Source organism: Sarcophilus harrisii, chromosome 2, assembly GCF_902635505.1.
Source record: "Sarcophilus harrisii chromosome 2, mSarHar1.11, whole genome shotgun sequence".
Taxonomy (NCBI): domain Eukaryota; kingdom Metazoa; phylum Chordata; class Mammalia; order Dasyuromorphia; family Dasyuridae; genus Sarcophilus; species Sarcophilus harrisii.
In genome coordinates, this window is record NC_045427.1 from 575,451,120 (window position 1) to 575,474,584 (window position 23,465).

The 23,465-nt window shown below is 37.5% G+C and overlaps 1 long non-coding RNA gene across 2 annotated transcripts; it reads left to right on the top strand.

The window, feature by feature from the left end:
• Window positions 1-1,293: 1,293 nt before the first annotated feature.
• On the top strand, window positions 1,294-11,927 carry LOC116421901. 2 transcript variants are annotated; one of them, XR_004232490.1, is made up of 4 exons: window positions 1,294-1,470; window positions 6,714-6,883; window positions 7,708-7,836; window positions 11,376-11,927. It is a non-coding gene; the product is annotated as an uncharacterized LOC116421901 (long non-coding RNA). The 2 variants fall into 2 exon arrangements; XR_004232491.1 differs by having other exon boundaries at window positions 1,294-1,418.
• The last annotated feature ends 11,538 nt before the right edge of the window (window positions 11,928-23,465 follow it).

Here is a 23,465-nt window from a genome sequence, read left to right on the forward strand (position 1 = left end):
CTTTTTGATTTGATTTTTCTTGTGCAGCAGGATAATTGTATAAATATGTATGCATATATTGCATTTAACATACATTTTTACCATGTTTAACATATATTGGATTACTTACCATCTAGGGGAGAGGGTGGGGGAAATTGGAACATAAGGTTTTGCAAGGGTTAATGTTAAAAAATTATCCATACATATATGTTGAAAATAAAAATCTTTAATAAAAACATTAATAAAAAATAAATTTAATTAAAATTTTTTGAATAACCAAAATAAGAGAATATCTTAAATTGTGATTAGCTTATTTTTCAGTTATAAGTTTTATGGCAACATTAAAGGCAAATAATATCATTGATACAAAATGCTTTCCATCCCCAAGAGTTAAAGAAATTAAGACAGATTCAGAGATGGAAGAGACCTTCAAGATCACTTAATCCAACCCCCCATTTTTTACACTTGACGAAAATGAGGTCCAAGGATATTTACCCAGTTACATAGGTAGAGATTAGCACAGAGAGGTTTTGAACAGCTCCTCTTTAAGTGAATTTCCCAGGAAGTGAAATTCAAAACTTGCCCAGAGAAACACTGAACAATCATATGTTTACACTGGCTAATACCCGGTATGATATGGCATAAGCTAACTTATTTTGTAATGATTTCTAATTTTTTATGGAACTAAAATATATGTTGTTTCTTTAAAAAGTTTAAATGAGTGAATGACTTCTTTCAGAAAACTTCCCAAACGGTATGCAATCTGGCTCCTTTCTATGTGATTTATCTTTTTGATATGCCTCCAATCTTTAGAATCCCAGCTCTGATACTTATAGCCTGTGTGACATTAGGTGAGTCACTTCCCCTTTTCTGAGCCTCAGTTTCCTCATAAGCCAAAGGATGTTTAACTAGATGACCTTTAGGTATGACCTGTTCGATGATCCTTTAAAAGGGGATCTTTTCCTATGATCCATATTTTATAGTTCTTCAAACTGTACCCCCTCCTCCATAGTTATAGCAAGTAATGAATAATTACAAAGCCATAAAATTCTTAGATCCATTTGAGTAAAGGGTATGAATTGAATTCTTTTCTTAATCAAAGAATAAAACTACATCAACAACCTAACAGAGAAGGTCTCTTAGGAGAGCTTAATTCACATGTGGACCCCAAGTTCAGGTTCTCATGGAGCAAGAAGCACAAATGGTTGTCAACCGCCATCTAGTGGCTAGAGATGAAACTCCCTGGAAAAGGGATTTGGAGGCTATCCTCCAGATTAGAATTTCCGAGGCTCGCCCCAAGGCGCCGTACGTTTGGGCATCTTCCAGCCTTGCTCTCGGGGAAAGTGCGTGCCGCGGGATACGCCAAAAGCCCGCGCCCCAGCTCAGGAGCCGCCGGCGGGAGAGAGACAGGCGAGCGGGTTAGCTCTGGGTGCAGACAGGTAGGACGGGGGAGAAATCCTTGCCTAGATGTAGCGGTCGTGCTCTAAAAGGGTAAGTAAGTAGCGGGACGCTGGCTGCTCTCTTTCGCATCGGATCGTTTCCTGCGTGCGTCCAAATCGGCCTTCCCGGCCCCTCCAGGCCCTGACTTAAATTGGGGAGCGGGGATCTCTGGGTCTCCGCTGCGTTTGCGCCGTGGTGGGATGGGGGGGACAGGCTGAACTTGGAGGGAACCCAGTTTGGCCCACGTTTGGCGAGGAAGGGGCTAACCTTCCTCGGAACTCCTTCATCCATTCGTGCGCAGTAGCTCAGTAAGGGGCCCTTTGGGTCTGGGGGTGTAGGGTAAGACAAGATTGATTGTATTTCATGCTAGTTTTTAACTACCGCATTTCTTGATTGTCCGTTCTAATAAATAGAAAACGAACAATAACAAATAAAAATGGAATGAAGTCACCCAAAGCCAATTAGGAAAAGTTATTTTTCTTCCTTAAAAAAAAAAATTCACACGGTGGTATTTTAGCGTGTCTGCATATGCTTAATAATAGCCTTTTTTTTTTTTTTTTTAACACTGTCAAGTCAATTGGAAAGAAGTGAAATCATTTATCTGGGAATAAACTTTGAAAAAGGAACTTTATTTCTGTTAAAATAGTAACCCAATACAATAGAAGGAGTTAAAATCATTAAATGCTCAACAGTTGAACAAAGTAAAATTAGTCCAAATCAATTGCTTAGGAATTTAACAAACAAGAAAAATTAATTTCTGTCAGTTTTTTTTTTTTCTGTGGCGTTTCCTTTTTTCCTGATAATTTTATGTATTGCTTGAAAAATCATTGCTTTCATGGTTATTTTAAGACAATTCAAGACACTGAGTTAGGTTAGCATGTTAATAAAAGCACACAAAGAGTCTATTTCTCCCCTTATATAGGCTTTTAAAAAAAAAATTTAATCTGAGCTTTTGTCCCCAGAAAAAGGCAAAGCTAAAAAGGCTTTTCCTGTTTTCCTTTGAACTAGTGTCAATCTGTCAACTGAGAGGCAGAAAGAATATTAGATCCAGTTCAAACACTTTCACTCCTATGTCCTTATCCTACAGTTGATTGCTTTGGGTGCAACCTTTATCAATTTAAGGTGTTTTTAGATTGATTTCCTTTCTATTTTTTTTTTTTAAAGAAGAGACTCTTAACAAGTATTGACATAAAAAAGCCAATTATTGCATATGTGAAATCACTTATTGGGGAAAATAACATAAACTTACAGCTGTAGTCACTGGAGCCTGCTCAATGGGTGCCCAAGGAGGCACATTGTCCAAAAGCAAAGAACATAACAGGCCAGCTGCTCTGTAACAAAGGAACCTGTTCTGTGAACATTTGGCATTGATGGTAGCCTAAGTATTTTTTAGTCTCTGCAAAAAGTCATCTTTCCAACCTTTCTGTTTTCCCTGATAAATAGTGGGTACACACTCCAAAATATTTACCTATTCAATGACAGTGCTGTTGAACAAGAAATCAGCTGAAGGTTTTGGAGGCAATGCCTGTTAGACCAAATACTCACTGCCATGCAAACTGAAATAGGGAGGAATTTAAACTTTGCAGGTCTCATGTCTGAAACCCTTCACATGTATTTACTACCAATGAATGGCATTTGATAGCTTACTGGGCTTTTGTCCCAGGTGGACAAAGTCACATCTCTTAAAGCTTGGTGGGTAAATGTCACAGCTTGGATAAGGATTAGGACCTCCAGCTACATTTCTGCTGCTGCCACATCTTCAGTTATATCATGTGCATCTTTGTCTCTGTCTCTATGTATGTGTGTGCATATATATTTTATATATAATCATAATTATATAAATATATATAATAATATATATATATAATTATATATTACAACACATATATATATTTATGTGATGTAATATATAATAATATCTATACATGCACATACGTATACAATGTGCATTATGCATGTGAATATATATATATATTGCATTTATAGTCAAAGTTATGTGACTGCTCAGAGGATGCCATATAATTCTGATAAAGTCACTAAATTTGGTATTCCAGGCATCCCTTTATATTACAGAGGAGTTGTTGATTTGAATTTCTACAAGAGAAGTTTTCCACACTGGTGAAACTCTAAGTCCAGTTTACCTTGTCCTCCACCTCCTAAAAAAAAGTTTATCTGGAAGCTAATATAAAATTAAATTAATTACACTAATATCTCAGAATTTATCCAATTTTACAGTTTACAAAATTATTTCCTCATAATAACCCTGTAAAGAATGTATTACAAGAGTTTTATCCACCATTAAATAGGTGGTTCCATCTATTTTTAATCCACCATTTATAGGAGGAAACGGAGGCTCCAAGTGATTAGCTAATTTGTCAAAGTCATACAACTAGTAAACAGGACTAGGAATCAATCTGTTAAGCCATCTTTTCAATATACCATTCATTTTCTCTTTTATTATAATGTTGCTTGGTTGCTAAGTCAGTGAAACTAGAGTATCCAGAAGATGGAGAATCACCCACGGTTCTCCATGCACTGGCCAGATTCCACGAATGACATTTTTCACAGCTGTCTCTGCCTTACTCTGAATCTCCTATATAGTTGGAGAATCTGCTTAAAAATAGACTTTGTTGGCAAACTAAGAAAGTGAGGTACAGCTTTTTTCAGGAGTATAATTAGAAATTCTGGTGCTTGAGGCAAGTATCACAAAATGAATCTGTACCAAACAGAATGAAAAGTGTCTTCAAATCAATTATTTTAAGATAAATGCAGTTGGCATAGATGCTGAGACCATCTTGGGTTTCTATATTCAAAGAGACCCTGGAAACTGTCCTGTGAAAAGGAGATGGAGACCCCAAGGATACCAAGATGCTTGGGTATGGGTGTGGTAGAGGAGAGGAGGAAGGAAGAGAAGAGAAAGGTGAGACCGGGTCTGCTGGAAGGTTGAGAGGGGGAAGAAGGAAATGAACAAAAACTACTTGGAAAGTTTCATATTTTCACTAAATACTTTTGTTAATGAAGTGCTAAGCTCAATGATTCTAGCTACAGGAGGAATTCCAATACTGTCAACATTCTTTATTTCTGTACTCTTGGACAAAGCCCTGTTTTTCCCACACTACTTATAACCCTAAAAGTTTTTGGACTAGAGAAACATCCATTATATATAACTATTCAGTTATCTTACATTTAAGCTTTTTTTCTTCTTCTTTGTGTTTTTTCAAATAGGTCCTTAAATGCAATTTTTAATGTAAAAAAATTTTAATGAAATTTTTAAAAACATGTTTAATTTGAGGACTTAGAGTTTTTTTTTTTTTCACTGAACCATTTCAGGAAGCCTTCTTTGAAAATTTTGGTCTTCAACAATTGCTCCTTTTTATACATAACTACAGCATATATTGTCCAGGCTATATTATATTGGATGACTTTTCATACATTTAGGTTGTGTACTCCACAGTTTGTCCCTCCAATTAAAGTGTAGACTTCTGGAAGGAAGGTTTTATATATATATATATATATATGTGTGTGTGTGTGTGTGTGTGTGTGTGTGTACATATAGATATTTGTATGTATGTATATATGTGTATGTATATATATGTGTGTATATGTGTATATGTGTGTTTGTACATATATTTCTATGTGTGTGTATGTATATATATATGTATGTATGTGTGTGTTTCCTCTTCATTGTCCATCATCATTGTTGTGTTTCATGTACTACTGTAAGATGTTAGACCCGAAATGAATCTTTGGAGGTCATATGACCCATCCTTCTTTTACAAATCAAGAATCTAAGGTTCAAAGCAAGGAAGTGATTTGCACAAGGCAACACAGGTGATTGATTAGCAATAGAGGGGATTAGACCCCAAAACTTCTGACTACTAGCTGGGGAAGGGAATGATCACTTAAGTAATGTCCACTGTGTGCTAAGCGCTTTACAAATACCTCATTTGATCCTCACAAAAATCCTGTGAGGTAGGTGTTATTATTCCCATTTTGCAGTTGAAGAAATTAAGGCAGGTTAAGTGACTTTTGTGGGATCACACAGTAGCTGATTGAGACTAGCTCTGAACTCGGGTCTTCCCGAGCCCAGGTCCAGTACTCTATCCTCTGCACTACCCAGATGCCCAAATCAGTTCTGTTTATTTCAAGTATGTTACACAAAACATTTGATTAATTAGTTGCCATAACTTCCAAGTGGCAGAGTAGATAGAGCTAAAGAAACAGGAAGAAATGAGTTCAAATCCAGCCTCATAAACTTACTAGCTTGTGTCCCTGGGCAAGTCACTTAATTCTGTTTGCTTCAGTTTCCTCATCTGTAAAAGGGGCTGGAGAAGGAAAGTACAAACTACTCCAGTATCTCTGCCAAGAAAACCCTGAATGGGATCACAATGAGTCAGATAGTCAAAAGTGAACAACAATAATAACTTCCTAATAGTCTGAAGCCCTAGACTTAGTGTCGGGAAAACCTAAGTTCAAATGATGGATGCTTCATTCACTTACCTCTACGAGCCTCAATTTCTCCATTTATAAAATGGGGATCACAATAGCATCCACCTCATAGATTTGCTGTGAGCATGAAATGTGTGTTGAGTTCTTTGCAACATGAAAACACACTGTAATTGTGCTTTTAGTGTGGTTTTTAATTAGTATTATTTGTCAGCATTAACTAACATATGTAGATTATCACCAGATATCATCAATCATTAAAAAAATTATATGGTTTGAAAGATAAAACATCCTGCCTGACCAGTTTAAATCTGTAGAAAACCTGGAATCCTTTGGCAGAAGGCTCACAGGAATTGAGTCGTGTAAAAGCATTGGTAGCTATGGGTCACCTGAGTAAACAGGAAATGCTGCCCACAATGGGCAGCCTAGAGATTGTTGTTGACTGAAGGGTCTGTGTTAAGGAAAGCTCCCAGCAAGTGCCAGCCAGTCCAGAATATACTAGCTCATGCTGGAGAGAGTCCATCACTAAGCATAGAAGAAGCACTTGGGTTATATTTGTCAGGATTTTTTGTGTAAGATTTTTTTGGTCTGATAAGACTCCTGTGTTGAGACCCAATTGATGCTTTGCTATTTATTTGTCTTACAATCAGACAGTGTCACAATTACTTGGAGTTTTTTTTTTTTTTTTTTTTTTTTTTTTTGCTCTCTGGTGTTTGCTTCTCCTTTCTGGTAGAACAGTTCCCCCATGTCCTAAGAAACTTTGCTAAGGGATAGTCACCTCTTCCTAATTTTAACGGGAGTTGAATATGGAGACCGTATCTCCTGATGGCTTTCTCTCCCACAAACAGTGCTCGACATCACGTTTACTCAGCACAAGATCAATATTCAGTAATCAATAACGGCTAATCACCTGGTCCTTCTGGCAAAGAAGAGAGAGACTTCTGCTTTTCCACAGAAATCAGAACATGAATTGGAGAGATTCGGAGCATTCTCCTAGAGGGGAAAGTCAGCCACGCAGGTAGTAATGAATCAGGTTGCGATTTCCAACATTGTTATTTAGAACCCAACAACAAGCTGCTCTGGAAAGCTTCCATGCTCTCATTTGTCTCACATTCTGAGCAGCCTTGTGGTTTGGTGTCTATATTTGGGACATTAAAGGGTTTGGAGTCTATAAATGGCACGTTAAATGGTACCTCATCGGCTGCAAATCAAGTGCTAATTAAAACTGCATTAACCCTAATGGATTGGAGAGAGGGAATCTAATTGACCTCAGTTCTGTTGCCACCAGGCTGCCCAGAATAACCCAGGGCCCCGGGCTCGCAGACACCCGGCCAAAGGTGACATTTCCAAGCTTAACTCTTGTCGCCAGCCTCCAGCTCCCTTTGAGCCTAGTGAAGCAGTTGGGAAGGGGAGGCTGGGCAGAAAGGAAAGAAGTTATGTAACTTCAAAATGTGTTTATTGTTGCGGCCACCCTAATAATAAGGAAGCGCCAAAACGTGCTTGTACCAATCAGAGTCACAGGTGCTGATAATGGCTCACCTAATTACTTCATTATTCTTTGCCACTCGGCAGAGAGAGTTTGTATTTACAGTACTGTATATGGGGCTGTTGCTGCCGCTCATTGTGAGGATCGCAGTTATTCCACAAAGTCTCTGTGGGCCCAGACAAGTAGAATCTTGTTTTTCTTGATTTCCCTGGGGGGAAGGGGCAGTAGAGAGGAGGCATCCATCCAGAATGTAAAGGCAATCGCTCAGCCGGGATGAGTGATAAATGATCAGTTATTTTTGAAAAGCAAAATTTTTCTTAGAAAAAAATTTTTTTTAAAAATTTCTTTCTCTTTAGCCTCGAGTCTGGCTGGCAACAATGCAAATGGAAGGAAGCTGTTCTTGAGTTGGGGCGTCCCAGGGATTGTACCCACCTTAGAGGCATCAGTGGACCCCAGGCCATCATCATTAAGATGGAAGCGAAGTTGTAAGTAGCCCCCCCGAGGCTTGTTGTCCTAATGAATACCAGACCACAAATTAATGAAGTGGGTTTGGAAAAACATTGTGATTTTTAGTCACTCAAGCATCAGTAAATCTGGTTGGAGTCAGGATAGGCTGTTTATAGCTTGTGAAGATGTTGATTGTTTACAAATTAGATTTTTTTTTCCTTTGAAAAACTGTGCACCTATCTGCCAGCTGTTGTCATTCATCATAAGCTCAGGGTGCCATCCTCTGAAGGAGAGAAGCAGCCTATTGTTAGGTGGTCTAATTGTCACAACATGCCAGTTTCTGGCTCCCCTCTTTGCCTCTTCCCCCCCCCCCCACGTACAGTTTTAAAATAGATTTTCCACAACATTCCCTTTTAAATCAAAGGCACCCTGGCTTCTCAATAACTGCCACTTTCTATTTCTTGTCATCTGAAAGTCATGCAAAGAAGTAAACATTCAGGGGCTAGTGGCTCTCTCTCTCTCTCTCTCTCTCTCTCTCTCTCTCTCTCTCTCTCTCTCTCTCTCTCTCTCTCTGTCTTTCTCCTCATCCCAAAAGATATAATAAGCCCTTGACTATATTAATTTACAAGATAAGGAGCTAAAGAGGAATAAAGAGCCAAAAATAAAAAGTTCCTTACCCCCCAAAAAAATGGCAAAATACTTGCTTCATCTTCTTGGGTGGTGAATCAAAATGATATAGGACATAAGAAAGCTTAATGGAAGAGTTAACATTTGAGCTGGGTTTTGAAGAATAAGGTAATAATTGGCTAGACTGATTTTGGGGGTTGGGGAGAAGTGTGAGGAGGATGGTCACTAGCCATAGCAAGAACATCAGCAAAATACAGAGTTATGAAAGCACTCTCTGGTCTCTGGACAGTGAGTGCTATAGTTTAACTGGAACATAGAATTCCTGATTAGGAGTAATGGGACATAAAGATAAGTCTGGGTCCAAATTATGGTCTTAAGTGGCAGGCATTGACGTTTAAACTTTAATCAGTGGGCAAGCAGGAGTCATTAAAGGTTTATGAGCAGGAGATGACAAATCAAAATCTGCTATAAAAAGAGTAATCAGCCTTTGTCTCCCCTGAGTTGGCTCCTCTGTGGGTGACATAAATCAAACCATGCTCCTTCAGAAATTCTGATTTTTCCACTGGCATTCACATGGTAAATAACTTTTTTTGTAACCACACATACTTGCCACTTAATGGAGAGTACTGATTGTAGGCTTCTGGGTACTGCTGTTTCACCTTATTCTTCTCAAGTACTTTCTCTATGATATTAAAAAATGTGGGCCTTGCTTCACAATAGTTCAAGACCAAAAAAGGAGCTTTGGGCGGAGGAGAAGGAAGACGCTGTCTGCCCCCTCCTTCTCAAGTCCTAGTCTTCTTTAGAAGAATGTATATGAGGTGTTTTCACAGGATATGGTGGTTGATAATACTATTACTAAGTGGCTCGGAATCCCAATCGTACAAGGATTTGCCATCTCAATCAAGTCCCACTGTCCTGGGGAGTCACACTAGTTGGAAACATTAATAGTATCCATAGGACTACTTTTTATTCCACTTCTGTAAAACTCTTGAATGATATTAAAGAAGTAATGCCCAAGTCAGTGGAATTGGTTCAAACTTTATTTAAAAAATGGGGGAAAACATGGCAGGTGGCTCACTTTAAACTACCTTCATTGACATTTACTGAATATTTTCTGCAAATTTCAGATATCTTTATCAATTCTTGGTGCTTCTAAAGGTATAGAGAGGACCCTATAAATTCCTATTCAGGACCGATGATTCTTCAGCTGAAACCACAGGAGTCAGTCATCAGAAGTAAAGCTCTCTAACTCAGCAACAATTTGGCTGGAAATACTAAGAACTGTTGAAGAAGTTTTCCACTTCCCTTTGGGAGGATCAATAGTTATCCTCTATGACTCTATCTGTGAAGGAGCAAATTTGGCAAATTTGCTTTTTATACATCTCTTGAGGCAAAAAAATGAAGCTTGGGGTCAAGTAATTATGTTATCTATCTATCCATTCAGAGATCAAACTGGCTCTTATGTAAGGAATATTGGATATAGTTTTAAATATCTCTCTCTGAGTATGAGGAAGACTGTTCTGAAACTGATTTTTTTAAAAGTGCAATAAAAAGGATTGAGATCCATTTGAATCATAAAATCATTAGAGCAGCAGAGGAATTTGGAGGTTGTCTTGTCCAATCTATTCATGTTAAAGACAAGAAAACCTAGACCCAGAAAGGTGACTTACTACCAACACTACCAAGTTAATCAGAGGCAGAGCTGGCACTAGTCTGAGAGATTTCCTAACTACTATAGTACAATCATGTGATAGTAGTAGAATTCAGGTAGTTTTGAGCCAGGAAAAACAATACTCTAGTAGCCAGGAGCTACATGCCTTACTAAATCCACCATCATACCATTGGTAAGCAGGGAGGGACCTGGTGAGGAATTGGTCATAGCTGGATGCAAATCTATTCTTAATATTGGACAAACAACTCAAAAAATATGCCCTCCCGACAACATGCAGAACATCATATTCCTCAAGTCGTTCTTAGTTCTTTGACCTTTGAGAACTTGTCCATCTATTACTCTCACGCCCATAAATATGTCTAGTTAACAACTAAGGACTTTAGTAATCTGTTGCCATGGATGCATATTATTGACTTAAAGTAGGAAGGAAAAAATTTGTCAGGGATAATTAAACAGTGTGATGTCCATTTCAGTGAAAACTGCCAAGTTGACTTCAGCAAACTCCTGGACAGGTCTTTGTTGAAATGAAATTTGGGAGGAAGAGAGATTTTTCAAAAGAATTGCCTTTTTGAGAAAACCCAGAAAAGAATGGTGACAAAGCAGCTTGGAAGTTCAGCAGTGACAGGAAAGGCTACATATTGAAATTATTTCCCAAAACATGTTTTTGCCCTTTTAACTATTCACGCCACCTTTTCCCCATTTAAAGCCTTTGCCTCTCTCTCTCAAAATTATTTTATTTAATATTTATTTAGTATTTGACATATTAATTTAATGTATTTTATATTAATACATATAATTAAATATATTAAAATTATTTTAAAAGTCAAGAAATACTATTGTTCCCTGAAATTTCCTTTGCCTTGATTTTTTCTGGAAATTTATGTGTATTCATTTTATGTTAGGAGATTCCAAAAAAAAACCATCGTTAGGCAAAAGGTCACACACAGCCTTAGCTATATAATGCCCATTAAAAACCATAAAATCTCACATTAAGTGTTTACTGACTCGAGGTAAAACAGTCCTCTGTTTGCTAGAAGGCCTCTGGGCAGCCGAAGCACTTGGGTGTGCCTTCTGGGAAAGGAGGAGTTAATTAAATTACCTTATATTTAGTATTAATTTTTTCCGGGCTTGTCAGGTAACTGACAACAAGCCCAGACTTGACTGGGAACATCAGCTCTGCGTCAGCATTGTCTGGTGGGTAGTCATCTTGTAATATTAATTGAGTTGACATCTCGGTTGAGATTAGTTACAAATGTGGTTCCAATGTTATTTCAACAGGTGTCAGTTTGGGGGGCTGTGGTCAGAATCTGATCATCTGCTACCTTAAGATGATGGGCCCTCAGTTCAGCTGCTTCCGGAACTGATGTTCCTGGGTCTTGTCAAACTGTACCTGACTGAGGACGTTGGAGCAGATCTATCTGGACACTTAGGACTTCAATCAGGAAAACCATTAAATTGTGACTCTTTTTCTCCCCTAAAAGCAGAAAATGGGCAGTGGGATGTGGTAAAGAGCAATTCTAATGGGATTTGTTTGTTTGTTTGTTTTCCTTTTTAACTATTCAAGGTTTTGGTTTTGGTAGGTGAATTTTCATGCACTGTAATTTCAGCTTTTGGTTATTAGTTAAGATCTTCAGGCATCTCATCCGTTACAGATGCAAAACAGAAATGTTTCTTGGGTGGGGAGAAAAACAGGTTCTGATTTTTATTATTTAAATATTTAGTTAGTTAGGTAAAATCCCCCAAAATGAGTGCTATGGACCAGGTGGGACTGGACTGTGAATACCTGGAAAAAGAAAATTCTTGAAATCATTAAACGTGTTTTATAATGCAGTCTTGGACTAAAATATTCTTATTGCCCTTTCCCCCTACCCCCTACTTCTGTTAATTATTTTCCACATCATTACTTAGATGAGTGTCTTTCAAGGTGGTTGGGGTTTGGGGTGGGAGAGATGAAATAATGCGCAGGAGCTAATGAGAGTCTTTATTAAATTAGATGCTTGTTTGTGGCTTTTCTGCTCATCCAGAGCTTTGTCTATTAAAACAGATCCATTATCATCCTGACAGACCAGGCAGCAAATATCCGGAGGGTCACCAAGTCTCAGAAAGAATGTATGTTATTTAGAAGCACCCGTGAACCATCCGACATAATCCTTTTACTCTCCAAAGACACAAAAGTGTTTTCTGCTCAAGGGGATCCATGGAAGAATCGCCTCTTGGGTCAGACGTATATGAGGGGGCTGTCCTGGCTTGCGGATGTCAGGTAGCAGTGCTTTGCCCAAAATAGGTGCTCAGGAAATGACGCTGTCTGTGGAATGAGTGAAAAGAAAATAAAACCCCAAATTCTATAATGAAACGCCAGCGTGCTCCAAGGGTCTCAGAGGAAAGACCCCGGGCTTGCCGAATGAGGTTTAGGTCCGGCTTTGTCAGATGGCCCGTCTGCAGAGGGCTCAGTGCACAGCCTCCCAAAAGTCCATTAACAAATCAACATCACACACTGAGCAGCCAGGGCTGGCTGGCCTCAGGAGTCAGCGGAGCTCAGCCTCCACAAGTCCGGAGCAGCTGGCGGCAGGGGGTGGAGGAGGGAGGAGAGAGGCAGGGAGGTCCCCCGAGTAAATCACTGTCAAATCGCAACAACGGATGTTTCAGCAATCAAGCCTGCCAATAAGCAAATAATTATGGTTGAACACCTGGTTTTTGTACCACTTTACATACCTGCCGCAGGCACTCTGGACACACGGCCTCCCCAGCCACAATAGGGTGGAGAACCCGGCGCAGAGTCATCTCTTTTTTCTGCAAGAGTGGGAGTTGGGGGGGAGAGAAACCGAGTCCAGAACAATCGGAAGAGTAAAAACCTAGATCGAATCTTCAGAAACAAAATGCTATTATGGAGGAGAGGCAGGGACGGTGGCAGGTGGCCCCATTAGGAAAGAATTCACAAAGCTTCATTTCTGATAATTACTTGGAGACTGAAATATAATGATCCCATTTATTCCGTCAACTGGAGTTGTCACGGTCTTACTGCATGAAATATAAGCCTCCGCCCTCTGGAAATTCAATGTGAACTTATCATTTTCACATACTGTATAGTATGGTTTCCACATGTTAATTATCCAAAAAGTAACTTCCTGAAAGTGCATTTTGTCATTTTTTTCCTCCACGCACCCAGAAGCTGACAACGGTCTCTGGACACATGTAAATAAAAGCTTACAGATTTTTACAAATCAAATAAATGTTATAATGCTAAACATTGACACCACAGAAAGCCTTGTTAAAGAAAAGTCTTGAAGCAATAATCTATGTTTTTCTCTGAGCAATAAATATGGCAGCCTTTATCACAAATTTTATTGTGAATATATTTCCCATCTCCCCGCTCCCTCCCTTTTGAAATTGTACCCATTTTTTCAAGGATTAGCCCTAGTGCTACATCCTCCATGAAGTTTGCTCTGATCGCCCCAAATAGATTTCTTCTTTCTTAAATCTCAGCTTATTGTTTATAGCACACCTCGCTCCATATATTTCTCACATTCTATTTTGTAGCAATATTTTTGCATGGTATAGTGGGGGTGGGGAAATGTTTCACTAAGAGAATGGATGTCAGAGTTATATTCCCAGCATTTCCATTACTTTTTTAGTTGTCTTTGGGCACTTTATCTTTTCTAGACCTCAGTTTTTTCACCTGTAAATGAGGGTAGGACTGGATAATTATTAAATTCCCCTCTAGCTCTTAAGATACTATGATATTCCATAATAAATGCCTTATAGGAAAGTACTCTGATTCATGCTACTTCATATCCGCACATCACTTTGCATGTAATAAGCACTTAATAAATCCTTCCAGGCAGCCAGGTTGAAAACTCCCCCTTACCTTATATGCCCAATTGATTTCCCAGTCTTGTCGATCTTACCTCTGAGCAGTCCCAAGCAATGTTAATTTTCTTTCTACTAAAATTCATCCATCTTTTACACTCCACTCTTTATGTCAAGAATGCTACCACCCTTCTAGGCACCCTGATTCTAAACCTTGAAGTCATCTGTGGCTCTTCACTCTTCCTCACCCCACATATCCAATCAGTGGAAAAGTCTCATCAATTCTACCTCCCAACATCTTTCACATTTCTTCCCTTATCTCCACTCATGCAGACACCAACATAGGTTCAGTTCTTCATCATCTCTTGCCTGAACCTATTATAAGAGAGTAGCCATAATCTTCCTTTAAGGGGGGCACCCAGGGCACTTATCGCTTCATTTCCCATCCCACTGCACTCCTTTGGATTTCTCCATCATTTCCCAGAGCTGGACATCTTCCCCTTTCTCCTCACCTTTCAGCTTCCTATTAGATTATAATATCCTTGAGGTCAGAGACTTTCTTTCTGTTTCATACCTGTGTCCCCAGCATTTAGCACTGTGCCCAGGACATAGTAGACACTTAATAAATGTTTATTGACTGACTAATAACCTTTTAATTGGCCTCCAATCTCTATCCTCTCTAAATCATCTTCCACATAACTATTTAAGTAATTGTGCTGAAGCACAGGTATGATTATGTCTGAATCAATAAACTCCAGTAGCTTCCTTTTGCTTCTAGAAGAGAGTTCAGAGTCTGCTATCATTTAAAGCCCTTCTCAATCTATCTTTCTAGCATTATTATATGTAATTTCCCTTCGTGCACTCTATAGTACAGTCAAATTGGCCTTTTATTGTTCCTTAAATTTTATTTTCTATCTCTGTATTTTTATTAGGTTATTCTCCCTGCCTGAAATATACTCTCTTCCCCTCTATTTCTAAGAATCTCTAGTTGAATTCAAGTACTACCTGTGAAGTCTTCACTACAGTACTTCACTACATATGAAGTCTTTCTTGATTCCCTCCAGCTACTAGGACTGTTTTATAAAAGCATATAATGTCTTTCTTGATAAGAAGTCAACTCCTTGAAGGTAGGGCTAGCAGACTGGAGGCATGATTTCACTAGATAGATAGCTTTCGATGAGGAATTCCCTCTACCATTACATGTTGGCATTTTCTCTGTTTTTGCCTAAAGAAAAGATGCCACACAATTAGAAAAAAATTATAGAAGATATTTCTGTGCCCAAAAGGCAATCAAAAAGATATTTATAATTATTAATCCATATGTGTACTTTAGCATTTTTACCAAATCTTTAAAATAATCTATCTGTAGGTCATCTTTTATAGAAATCTGATAAATAGGCAGGTTTTCACAGATGAATCTCCTGTTATACATTCCACCTTTACATTCACATAAATTAAAGCCAGAAAAGCAAATGGAGTCCAAATTCTGAATGCCCTTACTTTGCAGACCAACACAATTTCTAGAGACAAAAAGAAGCAACTAAGAAATAACATGGTCAGCCCATTATCTTAGAAATTACTTAGGTAACTATGTGACATATACACTAAGGAGAGGAGAATCTGGGAACTGGGATATCAATTAGAAAATGATTACAATAGGTCAGGTGACAAAGGTCTGCATTACTATGGTGTCTGTGTGAATGGAAAGAAGGCAATGGGTTCAAGCAATGTTTTTGAGATAGAATAATAACAACTGATACTCATGTGACACCTAAGGTTTGCAGAGCATTTGACATATATTATCTTTCTTGAATATTATAACTGTGGAAAGGAAATGTTTTATAAATTATCATTCCCATTTTACAGATGAAAAAACTATGCCTTGGGGAAATTAATGCCCACGGTCTGACGGCAAATAATGGCTGAGGCAGAGAGTTAAACCCTAGTCTTTCTGACTTTCTGACTCCTGACAATCTACTATGCAGTTTTGCCTTTAATGGATTTGGCAACTAATTGGATATGATAACTGAGAGACTAATAAGTCAGAATGACTTATTCCTTTGGGTAAATTCTTAATTTCTCTAGAGTAAAATTTTTGCTTGCTACCATGCTATGTAGAACAAAATCTACTATACGTTCTCTACACATGTGTAAATCATCCTTTGCCATGTATATTTGCAATAAGTGAATATGTAGAATTTATCCAAGAACAGGATATGGCTCAGAGAAAACATTATTTGAAAAGAATTTAAATTTTATTCCCTGATGCTACTTGGCCAAATACTCTTAAAACTTTATAATACACAAAGGAAACCCAATTACTTATTCATTTGATATTTATTAGTTTGGCATATTTGTGGAGACTGGTGTAAAGTACCTAGTGTACAATAAAGAGCTAATATTTGTTTTATTATGATACCTGTTTTATTGTACAATGGGGATATTTTTCTGGGTTTTTCTTAAGAGTCTTGTGACTCTCTGGTCCATGTGATTTCTTAATGGAGCATTTCTCCATGTTTTATGGTGCAACTACTTTTTGGATAATTTATATCAACACTGATTTGAAATGATTTATTTAAGTAACTCTTTGGCACTTTGGAAGCTCTCAATGCAGCTGACTATTTCTTAAAAAGTTCTTCCTTCTTCTGTCATAGCCCCATGTTGTGGCAAGGGAAACGAAAGGAGTTAAGGGATGGATTGTAAAACATCTGTTGTAGCCTCAAATTTTGAGGAGGAGAGTGTTGACTCAGGGACGCTTTCCCTTTCCTTCCCTTTCCTAATGACTCAGGATCAGAAAGTATATGTACAAAATATTATGCTGGCTGACTGAATGGTTTAAATTATAATAACTCCTTTATGTATTAGTGGACACTTTTGTTGCCCTTTCCAGTTACAAAACATTTTATATATTACTTTAATCCTTACAACAATCCCATGACTCAAGAAAAAGTCCTGGACGTAGAGGTCCAGTACTATGGCTTTGATTCAGGAAACTGAATTCAAGTTTTAAGTTCATATTCAGTTTGACCTTAGGCAAATCATTTTATTTCTATCAACCTTAGTTTCCCCATATGCAAGATAGGATACTATTACTTGCCTCAAAGTTCATACATACATCAAAGTATGTCTTTCAGAAGATAGTTGTGAAGACAGTACTTTATAGAGAATAAGGTACTATATTGATAAATGTGATCCTCTAGTACTATCTCAATTTTAGCAATGAGAATACAAACACAATGACAAGTTTCTGAGTGATTTGTCCAAGATCAAATTGAATTCTGAGTAATATAATTATTAATATATTATATTAATACATTATGCTAATATATTATATATAGACATATTAATGATTATTATCATTATATTATACATTACAATACATTATATATTATATTATTAATATATTATAATACATATTATCTAAATTATTAATGTATAATATTAATATGTTATATTAATAATATAATAGAGAAAAGGCTTAAAGCCAGATCTTTGGGACACCTTTCCTTAAATATCAATCACATTACCCAGTATTTCACTCTTATAACTCCATTTCTTTGTTTCTTGAATGTATGGATTATAGATCATATAACCACCAGGTGGCACTGCTAGCCACTATCCTGATCCTATTTAACAGGAGTTTAGCTGAGCAGATCCACACTAACACTGACAGTTATCTTCTTCTGCTCCACTGTTTGGAAATACTGAAGATGTTCCAAGCTCTCCGTGGTTCTCAGAGATTTAGTTATTTTCTCCAGTTCTTGAACCTCTCTCTATAGGATAATAATATTATCTAAGAGTATGTGGATTATTAAAGTTACTTAATGCAGCTGAGTTCCCACCAATTGGCAGACTCAGACTCCTCCTTTACCTGTATTTACTGAGTTCTGATTAAATAATTTTGATATAATGTGTTCAACTCTCCATAATAGCAGATAAACACATTTAATAAGCAAATAAACAATACATTATAACAAGAAAACAATACATTTGCCTAGAACTATGTGACAGTCACTCTCCTCAGTCTCCTGAGAAGTATAGAAGTTGGGAAGTTTCCTGAGGGTAAGAAGTTGAATCAAACAAAATAATTCTAGGGAATGTATAATATATTCCTCTTTTAGAGAATGCAGAGGAGTGTTGACAATGCAATGTCAAAATTTGTTATTTAACTCATGAAGCAGGGTTGCTCATCAGATGTAGACAGTTTGTAGGTATTCTGAATCTAGTACTTATGGCACAAAGAATGGTTTTGACATGTTAGAAGAACCTCCCACGATTACTGGTCTTTTCAGTATAAATTATCTTATTTTTGGCAGAAGTTTCCAGTGTCTTTAGAACAAAGCTAGCTTTGCTCTGCAGAGCAGGATACGTAAACAGAAAGGCCAGTTCTAGCAAGCAGTGTGATACTGCCAGGCTATCCTGGGGTTCCTTCTCTTTTAACCTAGAGTGTAGCCCCTTTTTTTGTAGCCCCTTGTAATTTCTTGTTGTCATTTTCTACCATGGTAGAAGGATCAAAAGATGTTAGAGATGGAAAAGAACCAAATAATGGTCTAATAATGACGTGTATAATAATTAGACTGTAAAGATGTGCAGTTAATCCATTTAAAGGTGTAAAGAAGTCCATTTAATGAACATTATAGTCACATTAGACTTGGAAACATCTAACTCTTTTGTTAGACCATTGTGCAATTCACAGATTGAGAATTGAAGCTCAGAAAGGTAAAGCGATTTTGATCATGGCAACAAAGGAGTATCTCTGATCTTCCTTTTGGAAAACCAAATTCCTCTGGGAGGAGTTAGACCACAAACTGTGATCAGGAGCTAAACCTTAACTGAGATTAGCTAATAGCTACTTGAGACCAAGAACAGAACACGGAATCCTGTTCAGGAGAGGAAATACACAGCAGGAGCAGAGCATTGTATGATCAGCTCACAGAACATGGGAAAAGAACAAATGTACACTCTGCTGATGGGAATCCTCACTTTGTGGGGGGTCACATAAGGACTGGGAAATGAGGGAAACTATCAGATAATTACCTCAAGTCCCGATACTATTCCAAGCGAGCACTTTCTCTTTGGATCATCCCCTGGAGATTCCTTTTCTCTGCCTTGCCTTTCTCTGGTTATAACCCAGAAAGAAGACATTACCTACAAATCTCTTTTGTCTGCAAATGATAAAAAAAAAAGATTGGTTGATTGGCAGCTTATTGATCTTTGACTTATAAAAAATCTCTACTTACAGTTTTCTCTTTCCTCCAGATCTCCCCTGTTTTAGGAATTCTTTTTTAATTCAATTCACCAAACAAGTACTCAGGGCCATAGTGTAATGTCATGCACTGAGAATAGAGAAAAGAAAAAATATTTCTTGCCCTTTAAAAGCTTACATTCTATTAGAAGGCTATAATATACAAATGTAATACAAGGTGAATTGAAGCTAGAGTGAGCACCAACAACTGAGAAGAACCGAGAAGGCTTCATAGAGAAGGAATTATCTGAGCAGATAAAGATTCTAAGGAGAAAATAGTCCTGACATTTCTTGAGTTTACCAAACTTGCTTGAACTAATTAGTGTCTAGTATTTCCAAACAGCACAGGAGAAATGGCACAGCCTCTCAAGCTTAATCTTACTACTGGCATAAGAGAAAAAAATTCATGGTAAACTGGGAATCAATAAACCTAGGTTCAAAATATGAATTTTCCAGATTCCCAGAGTTACCACAGATAAATCATATTATTTTATAAAAGAGACAGAATGGGGTGTCCCAACAAATCCAATGAAAACTCAATTCTTTTTTCCCTATTCCTTGGGATCAGGCTTGAAAAATCCATCTCCTCCAAAGACAATTTCTAGCCCAAGTGAAGAAAAACTATTTTCACACATTTTTAGAGAAGGTCTGACTAAAGGAATATGGAATCTTGAGTCCAAATTAGGGAAGCTCATAATTTACCTCTTATCTGACTAAATGCTGCTCAGACAGGTTGAAGTCATTAATACTGGCCTGACCAGGATGGGAGTAGTCTGCCATGTACCTGGCACAGGGATATAAGGAGGAGCAGACACCAGCAGGAACTGGATACTAAATCTCTAAAATAAAATGACAAGGTCAGAGAAATCCTTCAGGCTGAGTGCTTTACCTTCCTTTCCCCTCTACAGCAACATGTGCCCTTTTGAAGGAAAAAAATTGGTCCAGATGAAGACCACATTCATTTAATGCAGTGTTCTTTTCCATAGTTCTGAAAGGAAAAGGCTTTTATCAGACCCTATTAGATCTGTGATATATTTTTTGAATGACGTGTATAATAATTAGACTGTAAAGATGTGCAGTTAATCCATTTAAAGGTGTAAAGAAGTCCATTTAATGAACATTATAGTCACATTAGACTTGGAAACATCTAACTCTTTTGTTGAATAAAAAGAAGTTCAATGAGATTAACTTCTCTTAGTTGGTTTTAAAGAATAATCAAACATGCCCTACTCTGATAGTGTACCATTCCTTCATGCATGGATCCTGCATACCAATGTCTCCTAGCATAGAAGGGGAAGAATCAGACTGGGAGACCTACTATTTCAGTAAAATAATTACAAATTAAAGAGGATCACTTCGACTTTCTAGACTTACTCTACGATGATAAGAAGCTGTACCCCTTGAACTTGTAATTATATAACAGAAATGTTAATCTCCTGGTTTGCTATTCTCTTTGGCTGCATTAAACGTATTCTTACAATTATCAAGTTTACTTCCTGACACCCAGACGTTTCTACTGGGAGACCTAATATTTGATCATATCAGATTTTGACCATAAATACTATAATGGAATTCTGTTTTCAAATCTCATGCTATTTCCCATTTGCCAATGAGGTTACTTCACAATACTGTGCAATTATACAAAGTTGGAAATCATTTGTATCTGTGTGTGTGTGTGTGTGTGTGTGTGTGTATTTTAAAAAATATCGACCATAATCCTGGCTTCCTATTTATTTTTATGTGTTCTTCTTAAAAAGGAAAGAAGCTTAAAAAATAGTTAATAATTTTTTTCTAAAGGAAATCAGTTTAGCCTGATAGTTAAAGGATTAGCTTTCAAGTGAGAATAATCTGGATTCAAATCTTGTCTCTGTCTAATACCGGGAAGATTATTTAATGTCTCAGTGTTTCAAGGAACTAATTCTTTAGTACTCCAAGAGACAGATGACTTACCAAACTGAATTAGAGGCCCCCCTAACCCAAGCAGGTGTTCTCCAAACCAAAGAAATCATGGAATCTGATGCCAAAAATGAATGAATTTAAAAGAGAATTATCAAAAATGGCACAATCTAGTTTTGGAAAAAGTAAATTTTAATTCCAAATGCAATTGCAATTGATCTCTTTTTGTTGAGAGAGGGTTCAAGTGAATCAAAGGTTTCCATTAGACTGAACAAAAATTTCCCCATTCTAATATGTTGTCATAGGTAAAACTTTAGAAATGAGACTTAGTTAGATCCTCCATGAAACACTCTCCTAAATTGTTTCTTTTAACACATAAGAGTATATACTTCACGAAATAAATAGTAATAAAGTTATTCCTGTGGTCAATGGGGGAAAATCCAATGCTATTATCTGTATTAATGAAACTACAATAAACTAACCAATCCAACCCTTAGATTGTATCATCTGCAGCTTGGTTTCTGAGATGGGGAAGAGAACAGATGTTTGCACACAAAGAAACCTCTATGGCAATAAGAAAACTTATGATAAAAGCCTGTTTGTAAAGATAAAGTAAAGAGAGTATCCAGAAATATTCTTTGGTTGTGTGTGGACTGTCCGCTAACCCTGTGCCTTGCTCAGTGTGTAACTGCTAACTGGATGACTGATGGATGATGGGGTTGGGAGGAGTTGGGGAAGAAGATTTGTCCAAGGCAAATAAACAGCCTCTTTTAGATCCTTTCTATAGTTTAGGAACAAAGAGATAAGATCAAAAGACAACAAAATTCTGGCTGACCTAGTGTGACTGTCTTGTAGAGTGTAATTGGGCATTATGTAGTATTGCCATGTTAGCAGAGGTGGATAAGAACAATTAACTCAACTGAAAAATGCATTTGTAAATAAAGGTGGCTATGCCCTCTAGAGGGAAAAGTGTTGTATCAAAGCCTATTCTTGGGCTAGCTCTCCAGTTCATGTACCTTCAAGTAAGCCGAGAAATGAGGATCCAGGGTTTGGACTGGACATCTCTGAGTCACATCTCACTGAGCCACTTTAAAAAAAAAATAAAGTCCTTCTATAGACTCAGATGTGAGACAAAGAAAACCAGTTCCAAAGATTCATGATCTGATCATTGTCCTTAGTATCCTCCCACATACAAAAGTAAAAAACACAGCAAGGATATCTCTCTTTTTAAGAAGAGAAGGAATCACATTAATGAGGCTGAACCCAGTCCAAATGCCCCTCCTCTATATAGCTTTCCCAAGTCAGACTTGGACTGATATTTTATGTTGTAACTTCAAAGCATTTGCTAAATAATATCATATATGTTATTGTTGTTTTGTTATTGTTTCACTCATTTGTTATTTTTCATTCATTTTGTCATACAATGACAAAAGTCATTGTATCTGACTTTTTGTGACCCTATTTGGAGTTTTCTTGGCCACAGATATTTGGGGTAGTTTGCCCTTTGAGGAAACTGAGGTAAACAGGGTTAAATGACTTGCCCGGGGTCACACAGCTAGTATATTAGGATGGCTTTGAACACAGGTCTTCTGACTCTATACCCCTAATATTGTGTATAGGCACTTTTGTTGGTGTCTAGTTCCTCCTACTAAGCCAGGAAAATCATGGTTTCTTATTTTAACTTTCCTCTTCCCCTAACACATGCAATAGGTACTTAATAAATTTAGTTGTTAATATTTATTTTCATTTTCTTTAAAATTTTCTATTCTTTGTCAGATGCTAACTTCCTAATGAAGACTTCCCTCTGTAACCCCTCCTTTCTGTATCCCCTCCCCAAAAAAGGAGACTCTTCCTTCAAAATACCCCTTAATTATTTTGTGTTATTCCTCCCATCTCTACAAAACTGTCCTTTCATTTGGGTAGGAAACCCTTCTACAAAAGCAGATGGAGAACGGGGTCTATCATTCATCATCTTTGAGGATTTCCTGGAGTGCTGAGAAGTTGAATTATTCCTAGAGCCACATGGAGCAGGTACGTGATGATGCCATAGTGCATAAAGTGCTGGGCCTGGATCCATAAAGATCTGTGTTCAAAGTCAGTCTCAGATATTAGCTGTATGACTCTAGGCTATGGGCCTCAGTTTTCTCATTTATAAAATGGGCTGGAGAAGGAAAGACAAATCACTCTAGTGTCTTTATGAAGAAAAGCTCAAAAAAGGATCATAATGAGTTGGATGTGACTGAAAATGGCTAAACAAACCTATATTAGATGCAAAAGAGGTCCTCTATCCATTATAGCACACTGCCTCTTTTACCTATCTTACAGCCTTTCAATTATTTATATCCTTGTCTTATCTCCCCTACTAAACTTTAAGCTCTGAGGGCAGAGTTGTATAGCCCAAACTAGACTCTCATTCATCC